The sequence below is a fragment of the Alexandromys fortis genome, unplaced genomic scaffold, assembly GCF_014885135.2.
Source record: "Alexandromys fortis isolate MF-2015 unplaced genomic scaffold, M_Fortis_MF-2015_v1.1 scaffold_21, whole genome shotgun sequence".
In the NCBI taxonomy this organism is placed as follows: Eukaryota; Metazoa; Chordata; class Mammalia; order Rodentia; family Cricetidae; genus Alexandromys; species Alexandromys fortis.
This window is the reverse complement of record NW_026067905.1, coordinates 6,114,156-6,132,489: the sequence shown is the minus strand read 5'-3', so window position 1 is coordinate 6,132,489 and position 18,334 is coordinate 6,114,156.

The window sequence follows — 18,334 nt, the reverse complement described above, 5'->3', positions numbered from 1 at the left end:
TTTCTGTGTGTATGACAATGTGACTTCCTGCTCCCAATGCCATGCTTCCCTGATTATTGCCATGTCCTTTCCACTGTGGTAGACTCTAGTTCTCTCAAACGATAAGCCCAAATAAATCCTCTCTCCTCTGAGTTAAGTTTTGTCAGTATATTTTTCCCCCATAGGAACTCAGAAGTAATGATTACACTCCTTTATGTTGTTTTTCTGAAAAATATAGCCATGGAAAGCTAACTAATTCAGGCATAGAATGAGTAGGTGAGGAAAAACCCAGGAGCTCTTCTATATAGTTAAGCACAAGAACCTCTTTTAAGAAAGAACATTATGGGGGTAGGGACATAACTTTGTGGGTAAATTGCTTGCCTTGTATGCTTGAGAAGCTGAGTTGACCCTAGAGTCCATGTAAAGAAAAGTCAGGTATGGGGGCATGAACTTGAAATCCAAGCACTTGAGGCACAGACAAGGACTTTCTTGTCAACCTGCTTAGCCTACGGGGTGAGCTCCAGGCCAGTTGAGGTTTAACTATATGGTTTATTTCTCTTTAAGGTTTGTTTTTATCGTGTGTATATGTGTTCATGCATGAGTATGTGTGCGTGTGTGTTTACATGTATGTATCTGTTTGAGTGCCCACAGATGTGGAAAGGTGTCAGTCCCTTGGTGCCCCAGTTACAGGATGTTGTGAGCTACAAAGCCTGAGTGTTGGAAATTAAACTCTGTCCTCTGGAAGAGCCACAAGTACTTTTAGCCACTGAGCCATCACTCCAGCCCATTTAATTCTTTATTTATTGTATTTTTACTTTTCAGCAGTAAAAGGGCTAGCTCATATAATTTCACCTTCTAGTTTCTGGGTACTTCTTTTTTAAAAAACAATGCTTGCTTGTATACTTGTAGGCATAGCCCGTTAATATGATAAATAAAAAAAAAAAACCCTACCCTGACCTCAGTTTGGCAGTTTCTGCCGAGAGAAGTCAGTGACTGTTTCCCAGGCATCTCTTTGCGCTGTGCTGACTGTTCCCATTGAACACACAGGCAGCACATAGCACAGAGGCGCTGCATTCCTCACATTTGCGATTCATTTTCTGTGTCAATTCATGTGTTTGATATTATAAAAATCATTTTAAACCTAGTTTAACTCTTCTTTTTTTACGTTCGGCTTATTCATAATTTTATGAGCTATAAATTTTATTGCATTGTGAATTGCCTTTCCCATCCACAGATAACTCTGGAGAAGTCCTTGGAGGAATTGCTTAGGATAGGATTTAAAAAGAAAAGAAAGAGAGAAAAGGGACTTTTGTTGAAACTTGGTACATATTAGGCCACAATGTATCCTTGAATAGGAAATGACCAAGAAAAAAAAAAAACCCTGACCTTGTCTGGCTTTAGTTAAAGCATTTACACCAACCAAACAGGTAGATTCTGGTTACATCATGTAAAATGAATATGAAATTTGGTATGATTGCATATCTCATTAAAACAACTCTATTAATTCATATACAGCCCTTCTTTTTGGGCTATAGATTTTTGTTGGTGTGAATTATCCAGATATCTGGCTGTCAACAAGCTTGAAAATGATAAGAAATTTCTCATTTTTATTCTTTATGGGAAATGCTGACTTAATCTTGATACAAATTAAATTCAGTTTAATCTTGATTGTAGAGAGGAGGCAAGCAGGCCTGCTTTTCGTCCCACCCAGCTCCCGCATGGTTAGCTTTAAACCCGAAACAACAACACACAAATTGTATTCATTTAAACACTGCCTGGCCCACTAGCTCTAGCCTCTTGCTGGCTAACTCTCACATCTTGATTAACCCATTTCTAATAATCTGAGTAGCACCATGAGGTGGTGGCTTACCAGGAGGATTCTAACCTACATCCATCTTGGGCCGGAGCTCATGGTGTCTGTTTCATTGCCTTCTTCCCAGCATTCTGTTCTGTCTACTCTGCCCACCTAATTTTCTGCCCTATTAAAAGGCCAAGGCAGTTTCTTTATTAACCAATGAAATTAACACATAGACAGAAGACCCACCTACATCACTTAATACAGATTAAATCTGGACTTACTCAGGTCATACTGAACACTCACTGAATGTTATAGTCTTATTTAAGCCTGTAAGTGCTTTTAATTTTTTCCTCAAAACGTACAGTTATATCCTTGGAGAGTTTTAGAGGGTCCATAAGAGACAGTGGTGGAGGCAGAGGAGCGCTGATTTGGATTAACACTGGAATGGCAACTGTGCTCACAAGGGTTCCACTTTGTGAGCACCTTGTGCCTTACAGACAGAGTCCCTGAAGTACATGCCTTCATCCTGAATCTACAAGCCCAGTGTATCTGCTGTGTCTTTTCCTTTGAATTTTCCTCTCCAGAATGCTTTGCTCCCAGGTTTCCACATGCCCAGCTCTTTTATTTTCCATCAAACCTTTATTAGGAGACCACTTTCTCAATTGGCTTTAGACTGAATTTCTTTAAAACTAAATTTCTTTAAAATATCAGAGCGCTTTCCCACTTCCTACTCAACATGACCAGTGTGCCCTAGCTTGCTGGGAATCTTCTTATTTCAGTATTGAAAATCCCACACTCAGTGAACTATGTTGGATACAGTGTCTTAGAGGCCCTAAAGATTCAACCTATCATCTACCCACTCACCTATATCCCCATCCATATATCTGCCCATACACACATACTCTGTCATCTATGTATCTATCTAATCCATCTATCATCTGCCCACCCCCTCATTTAATTGAACTAAATTACATTCCACAACAGTCAGCTTTTTTCTTCTTCTTCTGTATTCCCCTATCCCCATAGCAGCATTTCTAGGGCTCCCAAATAAATCTCAACGAGTATTTGTTAAATGAATGAAAAAAATCTATATGTCAGGGCAGATTAGTAAAAATGAGAATAGAAAGGCCATGTTGACATTGCCCGTCTGTCCAAATAGCTGCCAAAATTATGTCTTGATCCTTATCATCTTCACAACTCATACTTACAGGCAACCTGCACGAGTCAGAGAGTCTAAGCGGTAGGAAATGCAATGTTTTATACACAAACAGTTTGAACTGAAAATTGAGATTTAGGTAATGAAAATGCTGATTTGTATCAGAAGTGCCCTGCAGGATGATCAGATTGGATGAGCTCTTTCAGGCCTGCTGCAGGCTGTTGGAGACACTGATAGGAATGGAGGAACAGGCAACGTTGGGCCTGAAAGCATGATGGAACTGGTACAGCATCTGGCTTTAGAGGAGGCACAACACCGGAAGCTCCCATGGCTTGAGATTGACATGCAGTTGGCATGTACTTAGAGCATCCCAGTATGAGCCATCTAGTGGATAACCCAGCAGCAGAATGAAAATGTAGCAGACTGGAAAGGTTATCAGATGGCCTCAGATTGAGTGACTTACCTGGAATCATGAGAATGGTGCTTGTCACTCTGTGTTATAATCACAGTTACATTTTCATGTTTGTTGTTCTTGGCCTTGGCTATTGTTTCAAGTGTATGTTTGAGTGTGTGCATTGTATGTGTGTGTGTGTGTGCTATGTGTTTGTGGTGTGTGTAGTATGTATGGTTGGTTGTGTATGTTTATGTGCTGTGGTATGTATGTGTTTGTGTGGTATAATGTAACATGAATTCTAGTTGTTCTTAATAATAAAAACCTGAAATCAGAGACAGGAGTTAATGCTGAAAGATCAGAGAATCAGAGACGCCAAACACTAGAGAGTTCTTACCTCTACCAATGCTTAGTCCAAAGTGGGTGATTCTATCTCTACGAATCCTCAGACTGCATACTCAGACTGAATCCTCAGACTGCAGCTGAGCTCCTGTCTCATCCCATTTTATATTTTTCTTTCCCCCAGCCATATCACTCCTGTCTCCACCTCCCTAGTGCTGGGATTAAAGGCATGGGATCCCAAGTGCTGGGATATCCTCTGTGTGAGCTCTCTTTCTCTTTTAGACAGATTCAATCTTGTGTAGCCCACAGTGGCCTTGAACTCACAGAGATCCCCCCCATCTCATCCTGGGATTAAAGGTGTGTGCCACCACTGCCAAGCCTTTACAGCTAGCTAGTAGCTTAGCCTTGTACTCTGATCTTCAGGCAATCTTTATTTGTTAGATTACAAACAAAGTATCACTACAGTGGTGTGTGTGTGTGTGTTGTGCACGTGTCTTAAATCTTTCTCAATCACTCACCATGGTATTTATTGAGACAGGGTCCCTCACTGAAAATGGAATTCAGCAATTCTGCCAGGCTAGCTGGGCAACAAGATTCAGAGAACTTCCATTCCCCACTGCACCAGTGACAGAATTACAGGCATATGCTCCCATGTCTGGCGTTTTTCACCTGTGTGTTGGTGACTTAGCTAAGGTCCCCATGCTTGCACAGCAAGCACTTGACAGTCTAATCCATTGTCTCAGCCCCAGTTTTTTTTTAAAGTTAGGTCAAGGGTCACCTTTTATAATTCCTTTCAGTCTTTCTCACTTAATTTTAAGATATGTCTTCCCCATTCTGTTTTTGGCACTCAACCAATCATCAGGTCTTATTCATTTTATTCTTAGATATTTTTAGACCATGGCCTCTCTTCTACCCTTCTCTCCTCATCCATACTTGATGTCTTTCCATAATCATTGTAATTCTGCTCATCTGCCCCCACCTCTTTTTGTCATGCTCCCTTCTTTACTCAGCTGTATGGTCTCTTATGTGCTAAGCCACTCTTCAGAACAAAGTCTGTGCTCCTGGAGAAGACCCATGTTGCCCACCTCTCTGTCTTCTCTGTTTCTCAGTGTCCTGAGCTCTAGCAATGAGAACTTTGAGTTCGTGTGTGAGTGCCAGTGTTTCCTTCTTTACCTGTCTACTACTTTATAAATACTGCCCTCTCCATCTCACTATATGTCTTGGAATAAAAATAAGTCTTATATTCCAAGATTAATTTCCGATGTCTTGTCTTCCAGGAAGGTGTCTCAATGCCCTGGCCAGTGGCAGGTGAAGTGTGCCTACTCTGACCCACTGTAACACAGTGAGGGTGGTGGGGACTTTGGTGCCTCATTGTCACCTACTTGTATGCCTTTTTCTTCTTTTTCCTCCTCCTGTATTTTTATGCATAGCCTAAGCTTTACTTATCTCTGGATAGGTAGCATCTAAAGATGGACTTGGTGATAAATCTGTTGATTGAATAGTCGGTTACACGAACTTGAAAAACTGCAGGGCTTCACCGTGATCAGTATTACACCATCAGGCATAGCCACCTTCCTTATTTTCCTCTTCTCAAATGGAAAATCTTGTACTTCAGTACTTCAACACTCTCCTCAGCTATCATAAAAATTTCTATAGGTCATGCTCCTGAGGATCCGTGCTAAAACCTCCTCTTTTATTTTGATTCCCTTTGGACCACTGTAATGGACTCTTGGCTGCTGTCCCAGCACCCATAATTAGCAGACTTCCGTGGGTATGAAATGCTGCTATAGAATTTCATTCAACTTTGGATCAAATAAGTATGTAACTCCGGTTTTTGTGTCATCAAAGTTAGAGATGGGAAATAATTATTGGTTTCACATTGAGTCTGTTCCTCTTGGGAACTGGGGCAAAATTGTTCCCTTTGGGCATTTCATCCAACGATTTAAGTGAAGAACCAGCAGGTTCTCTGCTATTTCCTCTGGGAGACCCTTTTGCTGTCAATAGAAGTGATTTTCAGAACAAAAAGAAGAGGGAAAGTCTTCCTTCTGTTTATATTAGGTTTTCCTTATAGATCCTGCCTACCTAAATCCTGAAGTGCCTATATATGCTGGGGTATATTCTGTGTGGGGAAGGGTTATGTTCCTCTGTGAAGACCCTTGGAGACACAGCCTTTTTAATGACCTGTTTAATCATAGTCATTTGAGAATGAGTTGTTCCTTTCTTCACACAATCTAAGTTGGTTTTAACATTTTTAATGCAAGGTTTTTTTTTGGTGTGTGTGTGTGTGTGTGTGTGTGTGTGATTTTCTGCCCATGTTAATGTGTATATCTCAATCTGACTATATAGGCATCAGGTCCAAAGCAATAATTTCTGGGTCCTGGATCCAATTGCTGTATACTGTATTGATTTATTAAACAACTTAAAATGTTTGTTTGGATTTGGCATTTGCAATCTGCGGCACTCCAGTGATAGGCTTTACCTGGGAATGATTGCGTGGGAGGGAGCAAAGGGCACTGCAAAAAACAAAAGGCCTGGATCCTTACAGGGATTGTTATCTGGGTTGATGTCAGTATTCGCCATTAAGGTAACACTCAAAATTTGACTAGAGGCCTTACCTAAGGAGATGTTTTCCTCCATTTGCCTTCTCCCAGTGCAGTCTGGGGATTGAAGCCAACTGGACAATAACTCAAAAACCTAATCTCCAGCTTTCTTCTTGTGAAATATTAAAGATGTTTGGCATTTTCCAAGCTCTGATGCCTCATTTATTAACAGAAAGCAGTAATGTGATACTTACATGGTTGTTGCAGGGGGGTTAACTGATGTAACATGTGGTATGTCTTGGTGCACTGTACACACCCGAAACATTTCGTATTTCTTTTTACCAAGAAGACTACTGTACTGTCCAAGATTCTGTGGGCAGATTGGCAAATGTATGTGAATGACTTAAATTTATATGCCTTTCATGGAGGTAGGAAGCTAAAGTACATGTTATACTTATTTAATTATCAATAAATTACTATGAATGACATTAAGTAACAATTTCCGCCTAAGTCTAATATACATCTGCTGCTACTAATACTGCCAATCATTGATCTATTAAATGCTTTCAACAGCCTCCTCTTGACCTATAAAGCCCTTTAAATGTTTTTCCTCCAATGTACGTAACTATGTTCTCGAATCTTCCTTGAGGCACCTCAACTGTGCCTGCTGTGTGAATAGTATGCAAATGTGGCCTACTAGAACTGTATTTCAGACATCCTTGAGGCGTTTGCCTCCTCTCTTTCTTGCAATTAATTGATCAACAACATTAATTAAGTTTTTAGATTAAGCAAAGTGCATACATGTGGAAGGGATGTTAAGCACTGAGCAAAAGGCTGGAGAAGTGTAATGCCATCTGCCAGGATCTAGTCTCTCAAACTACCATTATTCCCCTGGAGACCTTCTCCCAGTTTAATATATATTTTTTAGATAAACATGCATGCTTATATAAGCACACTGTATTATTTCTGTAATGGAAACCACTCTGAAAACAATTTATTTGTCTAGCAAGAAGGATATGTTTAAATAAATTACCATACAAATCATAAATTATCCAAGCTGCATTTTGAGGTCTCTGAAGCTTCATTATTTGGCTTATACTACTTCACATCCCTCTTTGTTGTGCAAATAATCAAAGGCAACAGAGTCTGAGGATTTAGGATGTAGATCCTAAATTTGAAATTTAAAGATTTAAAAATATTGCTGGCATAGTGTCTTCACTGTGTGTCATATTTTAAAATGTTCGGATTCTTTTCTAAATATTTTTTAATTGCAATAGAATGGCATCACTTTCTTTCCTTCCTCTCCTTCCTCTAGCCCCTCCCTCTAACCCCTCCTTCTAGCCCTTCCCTCTAGCCCCTCCCTCCTCTAACCCCTCCCATAACCTCACTGTCAAGTTGAAAGGTTTTTCTTTGCTTGTTATACATACATGGAATTTTTTTTTAACAACTCTATTTGAAAGATATAAAATTAGTTTGCTGTTTTCAGGAGTGTCACCAGGTAACTTGGGGGCCATCAAACTCAAGGCAGTTTTCTTCCCTCAGTCTCCCTCATGCTAGGATCACAGGAGTGCCCAGCCCAGTAAGACAGCAAAGTTAACTGGGCTGGGAGGAAGTTGTTCCCACAGGCAAGTGGGTATTTTAACATGTTGTGCTTCTATCCAGAACAGGCTCTGATCTCTTTAAAAGAAGTACCGCAGCAGTATTAATTTGGTTACTTTTACACACATTTACATACATTTGCATTAATATCCATGAAGCCCTTCTCCAGACATGCAAAATTAAATATCATTAGCTAATTAGTGCTCCCTCTGTCAACTGTATTCAAGCTTGAGATGGAAAGTGTGAAAGCGGCTGAAACACAGGAAGTCTGTGAGTCAATGGTGCTTCTCCATGCTTGGCGGAGGTGCACAAGGGAAGCGTCAGAACCTCATACACAAAGGACAATGGCACAGCTATAGGCTTCTTTACATTTGAAATGGCCCCGTCTATCCCTCCCCACCCCCACCCTCGCTCCTCATGCAGAAAGCATGCTGTCACAAATAGCAGCAAGCCACAGGGATTTGAAGTACAGAGCTCAATCAAACGTCCAAAGAATTGTTTTTCTTCTTTATTATGGCCATGCTTTCAGATATGTCCCACTTTTAAAACACAAGATGCACAATTCAGTGTGGAGTCAAGGACTAGGACGAGGCGTTGGTGTGTGTGGGGGTGGGGTTTGTTGTGTGAGGGGCCACTAAAACGAACGAAAGAAGGCAGGGAGAAGAGAAGAGTTGTAAGCAGCAAGGTTTGAATGGAGGATTGATACCTCCGTGGCTGGCCTCACACATTCATTCTCTGGAGTAATGATAATACATTGAGAGAAAATGCAAAACAGGGAAGGAAAACACTTTGGTGGAAAATGAAATTTAACGGAAAGAAATGTCTATAAAGGAGTTTAAAAATAATTTTCCCTCCTTGCAAATCTGCTGTTTCTCTATAGATCTTAGCTCAGGGCAAGACTCCCACTGTCCTAGACTTCTCTGCTTTCTGAGCTCAAGATTTCGGTGTGGGGGGGGAAAGACTTGGAAGCAATTAATAAACAGCTTGCACGACACCCACATGATAAGCACTGTCCAGTTGTAGCTAAATAAAGGAAAGTAGATGAATGTATTCACAACAACAAAAGTTCTGAAATGTTTAATTGGAAAAAAAATTCAAACTAATACAGGTATCCAGAATGATGTCATGCACTAAAAGATTAAAATCTAAAGCTAATAATTTTCATTATTAACATAACATAAACAGCAATTTCAAGTTATATAAAATATTTTTAGGGAGATAGTAAGGAGTATGCAACTGTCAGCGGTAGGTGGAAGAGGGGACGTTTCCATTTGCAGTTTTGTGTTGCCGCCATTCTTCTGTGTGAGAAACAGAACCTTTCACAGAAGTATTAAAGGACTCATGGCTACCTAAAGATGTGGGTTTTTTACAGCTTCCTTTGCAGGTATGCATGGTCATATGACTAAACCCTTGCCAACATAATATGATTAAACGTCTCCATTTCTTTAGAGGAAACTGTTTTTAGTCCTCTATCCCTTCTCCTATGTGTTAGAATCTAGATGAATTGCTGGTAGCCCTGTCTCAACTCTCAGCCCACAAAGATTATCTAAATGGAATTTAAGAGTTTAGCCTATATTTCCACGGTTTGCTTCTCTCATTAATTTGCTCAGCAAATATTTATTGACCATGTACTATGTACTGTAACCTATGTGCAGTATTAGGGACATGATGCTATGTAAGTTTACGTGGTAGTGATCCTGATGGAACTTGCATATGCTCCTAAGAACCTGCCAATGAGAAACCTTTATGTCCCTTCCCAGTGTGTGTGTGTGTGTGTGTGTGTGTGTGTGTGTGTGTGTGTGCATATATGCATGTGTATGGGGTGTATATACATGCATGTTTGCAAGTGTGTAGGTACACAGTATGTGGGTATGAGTGCATGTAGGTGTATATATACATGCCTGAGGTTGATGCCAGAATAACTCTCAATTTCCCTTCTACCTTAATCAAGGAGGAGTCAAGACCTCTCAGACAAACCCAGAGCTCACAGATGCAGCTAATTTCACTAGCCTGCTGCCTCTTGGGCTTCCTTATTTCAGAGTTTCACCTTGTGAGGTTGGAATTACAGGCCAGTTGACCCCCAGTTGCTATTTATGTGGGTTTTGGGAATTCCAGCTCCTGTCCTCATACTTGGAAGGACTTAACCACTGAGCCTTTCCCTAGCCCAGTTTCTATTTTTATTCTATACTTAACTTTAGTTGAAAGAACACTGCCGAGGGGCACTGATTTTTCTTCCAGTGTTTCAACCCAATTAAAACAATTCAGACCCAGGTTTTTGAGAAGGACATTTGGGATTTTTTTTCAAGAGTTTTAAAGTTTGTTCTGATTCTTTAAGAAGTGATGTGGGATTCTCCTTTGTATGCTGTGAATACCATTGGTTAATAAAGAAACTGGCTTGGCCTGATAGGGTGGAAAAGAGCTAGGCTGGGAAAACTAAACTAAATGCTAGGAGGAAGAAGGTGGAGGGAGAAGCCATGGAGCTGCCACTGGAGACAGGCATGCTGAAACATTGCAGGTGGGCCAAGACCTTGTGGTGATGCACAAATTAATATAAATGGGTTAAATTAAGATGTAAGAGTTAGCAAATAAGAAGCTAGAGCTAATGGGCCAGGCAGTGATTTCATTAATACAGTTTCAGTGTGGTTATTTTGGGTCTGAGCTGCTGGGCAGTTGGGAAATGAACTCGCAGCCTCCCACAACAAAGAAGGTATTTTTATTATTAAGAAATACTTAACACACAAAATGAGAAAACCTCATCTGCACAGAGAAGAATAAGAAAATGAACAGGACTGAGCCCATGAAAGAGTAGGAAGTTGCTGGTTATGAGAGTCATCTTTATCAGGTAGCTCACGTCTCTCATGTACCATCCCAGGCATACTATTAGATGCATGCATTGATTTATGTTGTAGTAACCAGTTTATTTTTACTCTTATGTTTTATTTTAATCAGATGAACATTGTCTTAAAGTTTCTATTGCTGTGATTAACACTGTGACCAGAAGCAACCTCGGCAAAGGGGGTTTGTTTCATGTCTCGATTACACTCTATCATTGAGAAAAATCATTGTGGGAACTGAAGGCAGGACCCTGTGGGCAGGAGCTACAGCCAGGAGGAGGGCTGGTTCCTGGATTGTTCCTCATAGCTTGCTTAGTCTGCTTTCTTACACAACTCGGGATGACCGGCCCAGGCATGACACCACTCACAGTAGCCTATACCCTCCCACATCAATCATCAATCAAGAAAATATGCCACAGACTTGCTTACAGGCCACGATTATGGAAGCATTGAACTGAAGCTTACTTTTCTCTAGCTTGTGTCGAGTTGACATAAAACTAGCCAACACAGATACATTGAAGTCTATTTATTATTTGGCTGAGGACCAGGGAGGTCATTTTCTGTTTAAGGCTGTGAAGAGAAACCATGTGTAAGATCATTTTCCTCTAAGGTTAGAGTTCCTCTCGAGTATTTGTTAGGAGCAGAGTTGTGACTGAGTGGGACCTGTCTGTCCAATCTTGCTTCCTAGAGCAAGCTGAACTCTTGGCAGGAGGCTGGATGGCTTTAGATCATCTCCAGAGGCTGTAAGGGTCAACACCTTCTTGGCTTTGCTGAAATTGCAATATTGCCATTTAAATTTTCATAAACTAGTTTCTCACCATGGTTTGAATTTGTGATTTTATATCCCTTTTTCTGATCCCCATGAAGACATGCAGCTTTTCACATAAACTAGGTCACCTGTGGCACCTTATCTATGAGATGCCCATGTTGTCCCCTTTCCAAAGTCTTGTGTGCACATGAGTATGTGAGTGTGAGTGGATTTTGTGTCCATTTGCTCTTTCCAGTGCTAGACTTTTGTCTGGTTTAAACCTGTGTGGGTTTGGTGTGTGCTGGCAGTCTCCATGAGTTCATGTGTACATCAGGCCTGCTGTGTCTGGAAGCTGAAGTCAGTTTTCAATTTATGATGAAGAGACACCTTCATAATATGGAGTGCCTTTGTCAATGAAAATCTGCACTTTGATGTATAAAGTTATTCTCTATATTATCCTAGAGTTTTATAATCTGACCTTTCATATTGGTCTTAAATATAAAAGCAGTAACTGATTTTTTTGCATATGATAAAGGTTAAACATTAAACCTATTTATTGTATTGTAGACAGCCAATTATATTCTTCAGATTAGAAGGGCAGGGAACAGGGCCACCAAGGTTGAACTGTCATGACCCCTCCACTGATCTCTAATTTCTGCTTCAAATTATTTGTATGAGATTATTTTAGAGTTCCGGTTTTGTTCTTTATTTGCTTAATGCCAATATCACACTGTCCTGTTACAGTACTGTGCACATGCATGCATGTACATGAGTGTGTGTGTATGTGCAAGTACATGGAAAGCTCATGTGGGTATGGTGCAAATTTGTGTCTGTGCATCTGTATGTATGTAGAAGCAGAAGGTCAACCTTGGGTGTCATTCTGTACTATCTGAGCAATTAATTGAGATTCCTCTTCCTGGTGGCTCTAGTTGTGTCAAGTTGACAATAACTAACAACACTATCCACCTCTTGCTGGCAAATAAACACATCCATGTTAAACTGTAACTTTTCCTTTCTTGTCCCGAGATCAGATGTTAATATTGTGATATAAAACACAACCCAACTTTTAAAAATCTCACAGTCTTTATTTACAACACTTTATAAGCTGAAGGTCTTTTTAAAAACTCCAAAGTCTCTTAACTGGACTCCTATAAAATAAAACTTATAAAAAATGACATATGCTTCCATATTCCAAAAGAAGAACCAGGACATGAAAACAATCAGATTTAAGCAGTGCAAATTCAAACTATATAGATTAATGTTCAATATCTCTAACTCACTGTTGATTTTCTGGGCTCTAGAGGGCTTCAGAGGCCCACCTCTTTAGTTTTGTCATACACACCTCGATCATGAAATGTACCGTATAAGCTCGGCCAGCTCATGCTTCATGCTTGCCGCAGTCCTGGGCCTGGTGTCTGCCAGGCAAGTGAGCAATGTTGAGGCCTGCCTCAACTTCCCTCAGTGATGGACTGTGAACTGGAAGTGTAATAATTCTTCCTCTCATCTAAATTGCTTTGGTAAAAGTGTTTGATCACAGCAAGAGGGAAACAGAGATTGATACCAGAAGTGTGGGTGTTTCTGCGATGAACCTGACCATATTGCTTAAAGAATATACACATATACTTTGTGTATCGGTAAGGCGAGCAGGCCTGCTTTTCATCCCGCCTGGCTCCCACAGGGTTAGCTTTATGCCCGAAATAACAACACACAAATTGCATTCATTGAAACACTGCCTGGCCCATTAGCTCTAGCCTCTTACTGACTAACTCTCACATCTTGCTTAACCCATATTTAGTAATCTGTGTAGCACCACCAGATGGTGGCTTATCGGGAAAGATCCTAACCTGCGTCCATCTCAGAGAGGAGAGCTATGGTGTCTGCCTCATTTCCCTTCTTCCCAGCATTCTGTTCTGTCTACTCCACCCATCTATGTTCTGACCTATCAGGCCAAGCAGTTTCTTTATTAATTAACCAATGAAAGCAACACATAGAAAGAAGACCCACTTACATCAATTGTGTACATCATGGAAAAGTAATAACTTCAGATAGAAACAAGGAAAGTACAGTCATGAGAGACTGAGTAAGGGGCAAACAGATCCCTTCCCATTTGCACAGACTTAAATCTGGCCCATGTTGGCTTGTGATGGCTCACTTATGATGATATTTTGTTTATGAAATAACAAATAAGTTTCCTGAGGATCAGAGTGTGGAATGAGACAACTAGTTAGCCATAGACATCAGGCAACCTTTAATCTCTGCACTCAGGAGACAGAGGCACCCTGGCTACACAAAATCAATCCAGTCTAAAAGAGGATCAGAGGCAGGTGGTGGTAGTTCACACCTTTAATCTCAGTAGTTGGGAGTCAGGTGCCTTTAATCCTAACACCAGGGAGGTGGAGACAGGAAGGGATATGGCTGGGTGGAGAGAGGAATATAAGGCAGGAGGAGACAGGAGCTCATGGCATTCAGTCTGAGGACTTGTAGAGACAGGATACCCCATTAGGTCAGAGCATTGGTAGAGAACTAGTGTCTGGCTCTTCTGCTTCAGCATTAACCCTTTTATCTAACTCTGGGTCTTTATTAATAAGACCAATTAGAATTTGTGCTATGTACCTAAACTCTAGAACCTCCCTGAAGGAAAGAGAAAGGCCACCTTGAGGTAAATACTCAGGGTAAGTTCATTATGTAAACAAAGTTGCATGCCAGATGTTCACAGCTGGGATAAATCTTACTTGCCTGAAGCAATTGTACAATCATTTTTGGGCTGCTTTTTATATCTTCAGGAATTTTGCTACCAAGTTCCAAAATTACTCCACTCACAGCACGGCGGGGGGGGGGAGTATAAAATAAATGGCTAAAATGGTGTTATGTTGAGGAAAGTTTAATAAAGTGTGTTACACAAAAACAGAAAGAAAGCAGGGATTAATCATTCTGGATAGTTAGTATCCATGAAGGCTGGATAAAGCTTTGCTTTTCTGGTTTGTTACTTTATTTTATTATTATTTTTTTTTTAAAGAGGAAAGACTTTGCTCTGGTATTTATACTGAAGTTCATAAAGTAAGTAAAGAATGCTGGGGAGCTCATTTTAAAAAACTAAGCAGGCTTTCAGCTGCTGGGATCACATAAAACCCAAAAGGACAAATTTTACCTATGCTTGCTTTGCTGAAGCCAATTTTCACAACCTGGTATTTAAGTTGAACTCGGGGACACTTGGATAATCCCACAGGCTCTCATGGATCTGGTAGTCATATGTATCTTAGTTTTCTGCTTGGGGATTTGGGATGACAATTACCAGCCTGGGAAAACCACATCATATACAGGTGATTAAGCAGTCCCTAATTATTTCTTCTGACCCTCTTGTATACCAATAAACGACCCACTTACAGAACATTAAAATGGAATTCTTTCCATTAAAAATGATTTCCTTGCTAGTGAACAAGAGCTAGGTTTAATGCACAGGATTAGTTAACATGAGGCTGTCCTAATGTACAGTGGATGCTTTTCAGTGTCAAGTGATTAGAATGCTAATTAGGTTTCCGGGCTCAGTCAGTTAACTGGGAGGAGGGACGAGCTTCTCCACAGCGATCTAAATATTGCATATATTCTTAGTTTGTTTTTGGCCAATAACTTTTTAATCGAAAGAGCTGGAGACTGAAGTGAAATTGTATAAAGAGTTTTAGAAAATGATGAGCCTAAAGAGACAGTTTAAATCACCTTATCAGGTCAAATTTAAAGTTTTATTTGGACATGCAAATGAGCAAATGCAGTAGCCACTTCTTTTGGTTTCAGGACACACACTTAATCCTATTGAAAGCACCGTGGGTCCCTTGGTGTACATAGCAGGTATCTCATGGTTAATCTGGGGAAATGTAATAATTCCAGGTGTGATTGCTATTACAGAACCAGGTCTGGCTCACCCAAGAAAGCCAATCACAGAACGGTGAGATATGTGGAGGAGGGTCCCTTGTGTACATTGTAGGCATCTCATGATTAGTCTGGGGAAATGTAATATTTCTAGGGGTGATTGATGATATAGTATCAGGTCTGACTTGCCCAAGAAAGCCAATCACAGAACAGTGAGGTAAGTAAAGGAGAAAAAATTTAGCCAAGCTCAGATGGGAGAGCAAGGGTCCACTTCCTCTTCCTGAGGACAGGGTCTAAGTATGTTCGTGGAGTAAAGAAAAACAGGGCTTTGAGGTGTGTGGAAAAGTTCTTACAAGTGAGAAAAAGCAAGACTTGATATTAGCCCGGCCAATGGTCCCTGTGGCCCTTTGCAATACTCATGCTTTGAAAGCCATGAGATAGCACATTCTGTAGATGACTTTTTGGTTTTCAACATCCAAACGTCTCTCACTGGACACGCGCACATGCCCAGGTATTGGTTTTGTGGTTTCAGACCAGTTTGAACTCCCTTTGAGTTTCTGAGAAGTAATTAAAAAGTCATGATATGTGTGACCCAGACACTCGGGAATCATCTCTAATGAAGTTACAGTGTTCATCTATGTGAACTCCAATGTTCCTGATGAGAGCAAATGCCTACACGCCAGTACATTCAGACACTTCAAGTGTCCCTTGGGTTCCATGTAAATTTTTATTCCCATGAACTTAAATTCAGAATTTAAAATTTGTAAAATATTATAATTTATCTTTCTTTCAGTATTGGGGATGGAATCTGGGGCCTTAGGCATCATAGGTAAGTCTACTGGCCACAACTATTCTTTTATTTTTTTTTTATCTCTTATTCTTACTTTGAGAATGGTTTTCAGTAAGTTAATTAAGTTATCCTTGAGCTCACTCTTAAACCCTAGCAAACCATGACTTGTATGTTCCTGCTTCAGCTACCTGAGGAGCTGAGATGGCGAGCCTTTATCACCTGTTCTGATGGGACATCAGGTGTTAAATGTGGCACTTCTTTTAAAGACCAATTTTATTACTTTTAAATATATAACTTTGTGTGTATATGTCTGTGGTACATAGAAGTGAAAGAGTTTGTAGATGTGTTGACTTTCCCTGGAACTAGGGATACGGGCTGTTGTGAGATTCCCAACATGAACATGAATACTGGGAATTGAACTTCATGGTGTTTGTGTGTGTGTGTGTGTGTGTGTGTGTGTGTGTGTGTCTTTCCAGCTTTCCAGACAGGGATTTTCTGTGTATCTCTGGCTGTCCTAGAACCTGGAACTCACTCTGTAGACCATGCTGGCCTTGAATGCAGAGATCTGTCTGCCTGAGCCTCTCGAGTGCTGGGATTAAAGGCTGTTACCACCACTGTGGCTGAACTTTAGTCCTCTGGGAAAACAGTATACATTCTTAACCACTGAAACATCTTTCCAGCCCAAATATAGCTATTGAATAAATAACATAGATAATAGATATTTTAAAACTGTTAGATTGCAACCATACCAGGAAAATCCAGGTCATGAACTCACTAATTGCATGCTATCAGGAGGTTAAAAGGAGGATTTAATGTATTTTTGAGTTGCTGTGTAGGAATTTTATTCATTGAACAAATATTTACTGAGCTTCAAAAGAAAAAAAAAGCCACATTCCTTGTCAAAATATCACAAGAATGGTCTCTAGTCCATATGCTAATATTCTTCTACTCTGAAACTTCTTGGCTAAGGTCACAGTAATCTATATTGCTCTCATTACTACTGCCTTCCATGTTCCTACTAATATAGCTCTTTAAGCCCCACTTAAAGCATTCAACTGCTTTCCTAATCCAAAACCTAAAGTCCAAATTCCTCCAAATAAAATCACTGTCAGGCCTAACACAGCAATTCCTCACTCCTAATACCAACTTCTGTCTTACTTAGGTTTTATATTACTGTGAAGAGACACCATGACCACAGCACCTCTAATAAGAAAAAGTGTTTCATTGGTGCTGGCTTACATATTCAGACGTTTAGTTCATTATTGTCATGTCAGGAAGCATGGTAGTGCATAGGCAGACATGACACTAACAAAGAAGCCAAGAATTCTACGTGTAGATGAGCAGGGAGCAGGAAGAGAGAAAGACACTGGGCCTGGCTTGAGCAAATAAAACCTCACAGCCCACCCCTGGTGACACACTTCCTTCAGCAAGACCACGCCTACTCTAACAAGGTCACAAGCCATAATTCTTTCAAATAGTGATATTCCCTATGAGCTTGTGGGGACCATTTTCATATAAACTACCACACACATTAAACTAAATAAAGACTTAAAAATAACAGGGATGCTGCTTTCCATCCTCTCCCTATTCAGCTTTCCCATTAGCCCTCTGCAGACAGATTACACAACAGGATCACTGAATATTTGATATCTTAGTACTCATGTACATGAGATAATGCAGACGGTCTCCAAACCAGTAGCCATTGGATTTGTACACTACACCAGAGACTGGGAGAATAGGACTAGAAAAATGAGGAAAGATCATTTGGGGCAGATGTGTGAGAAGGGAGATGCCTTTGTTTCTCATGTGAGAGGTCACCAGAAAACTCTGCTTCTCCAGGGACCAAAAGAACCCAGATGAGTGGGTGAGTGGCCTTGTTTTATGTCTGCCAATCATACCTGGATCTCTATACCAGAAGGTCATCAGGAAAAAAAGGAGTAACACTAAAGGGGGAAGGGTCTGACTTTAAAGATTCTCAGCAACTCAAATACCTGAACAGGAAAGGAAGTATGTCCCTGAAGAAGGAGATTCTTGGTCTTCATTTGGGTCTTTGGTCTGCTGTGGCAACTTAAAAAGGCAATTGTAGCCACCGCTTACATCTGAGATATCACATGCGGGCAAGGACTGCAATCAGTTGAGTTTCTGCACAGGGAAATGAGAATGGGTAAGTGAAGAAAGAGATAGTATGACTAGTATGACTATAGGATTGGTTAAAGCAGTTGAATCTCTGATGTATTTTGAACATAGAACACCCCCAAAGGCATATGCAAAAGGGCATGTATTACTTCTTGGT